This window comes from Salvelinus namaycush, chromosome 35 (genome assembly GCF_016432855.1).
Source record: "Salvelinus namaycush isolate Seneca chromosome 35, SaNama_1.0, whole genome shotgun sequence".
In the NCBI taxonomy this organism is placed as follows: domain Eukaryota; kingdom Metazoa; phylum Chordata; class Actinopteri; order Salmoniformes; family Salmonidae; genus Salvelinus; species Salvelinus namaycush.
The window spans coordinates 20,834,826-20,836,673 of record NC_052341.1 but is presented as its reverse complement, the minus strand read 5'-3'; positions in this window follow the sequence as shown (position 1 = coordinate 20,836,673).

The following is a 1,848-nucleotide window of genomic DNA, read 5'->3' as shown; positions in this document are numbered from 1 at the left end:
TCAGCTTCAGTAGAATGAGCTTGAGTAGGCGGTGAAGAATGGGGCGGGGTACTCAAAAACTGATGACGAGGCCATCATCGCAATTTACTGTATGAAGTAGCTAGTGATACGCGGGTTGACTCATAACCTGCAGTCCCGCAGTTATATGCAGGTTTAGGATCAAACAGGCTATAATTTCGTTAATTTGGGGTATAATTTATGTTTTATTTTATGTATTCACAAAAGTCCATTATGTTATTACTTTTTACTTTGTTTTGCTTTAGGCTTATTTAATCATGCTTTAAATTAATTTAATCTAGAAAATGCTCCAATTGAAACCTTAAGTTGTATTTTTCTTTGCTTTTAAAAGATGCCACATAAAGACATAGAGACAGAAACAAAATTTTAAAGATATCCTATACCATACCTGGAACATCTGCAAATAAACAGGGAGAGATACTGGAAGAAAAAAGAGAAGGGAGAAGTGAAATCTATCTCTGAGCTTACAAAGCGAGAACAAAGAAGCAAGAGATGGCAATGGAAATGCAACCAACGGAATAGAAGACAGACTTTAAAGAGAACAGTTGCAATGGAAACCTACCTCTCAGGCGACACACCACCTCAGTCACCAGATGACTTGCAGCCAGAACATGAGGCCAACATACCTGCCCCTAACTTACCTGCCCCTGATGCACACCCTGATACCCCTTCCTCATCATCTGCAACAGGAATGAAAAGTCGAATACTTGCTGGAAGGAAAAAGGTTGGAAGAGGTCGCTCAAAAACGTACAGATTTCATTGCATGACAAATGTCAAACTTGATCAAACTTTACAGAAAGCTGAGAAAAAAAGGTATGATCAACTGATGAAGAAAATGGAGAGACAAGATTCTCCAAAGACAAAGTCAAAACTGCAAATGAAGGGAACGCCGAAGAACTTGAGAAGGATTTTATTGTTTCAAAATGCCACCATTGCAGAGCTAAAGCAAAAGTATAAAAAAATGCAGAGTGCAAACAAGTGGCTTCAAAAATGCTCACAGGCAACATCCTGAGAAAGTATGGCCTGGTCAAAGGGCAAATGAAAATAGGCCAACAAGTCTTCAATACTCCAGGAAAAAGCAGTGTAACATAATTAGCACAGCCACAGAAGAGAAAATCACTAGATTCTATGAACGTGATGTCAACAGTAGAGCAACAACAGGGAAAAAGCACACACTAACGAGCAACAAGAAGAAAAAGTAGAAGCGCTTCTTGAATGGCACAACCGGAGTGCCAAGTCTGGGTCCAAAAGGCATCTGAACAGCTTCTACTCTCAAGCCATAAGACCGCTGAACAGTTAATCAAAGCGCTACCCAGACAATTTACATTGATCCCTTTAATTATTTATTTACTTATCTTTATCACTCATCACTGTCAATTTATCACTCATCACTGTCAAACGCTCCCTAAAACACTTCAGCGAGCAGGCATTTCTAATCGACCTGGCCCGGGTATCCTGGAAGGATATTGACCTCATTCCGTCAGTAGCCTGGTTATTCTTTAAAAATGCTTTCCTCACCATCTTAAATAAGCATAACTCATTCAAAAAATGTAGAACTAAGAACAGATATAGCCCTTGGTTCACTCCAGACTTGACTGCTCTTGACCAGCACAAAAACATCCTGTGGCATACTGCATTAACATCGAAAAGCCCCCACGACATGCAACTTTTCAGGGAAGTTAGGAACCAGTATACACAGGCAGTTAGGAAAGTAAAGGTGTCACGTTCCTGACCTTATTTCCTTTGTTTAGTATGTGTTTAGTTGGTCAGGACGTGAGCTGGGTGGGCATTCTATGTTATGTGTTTCTATGTTGGGTTGTCAACTAGCCT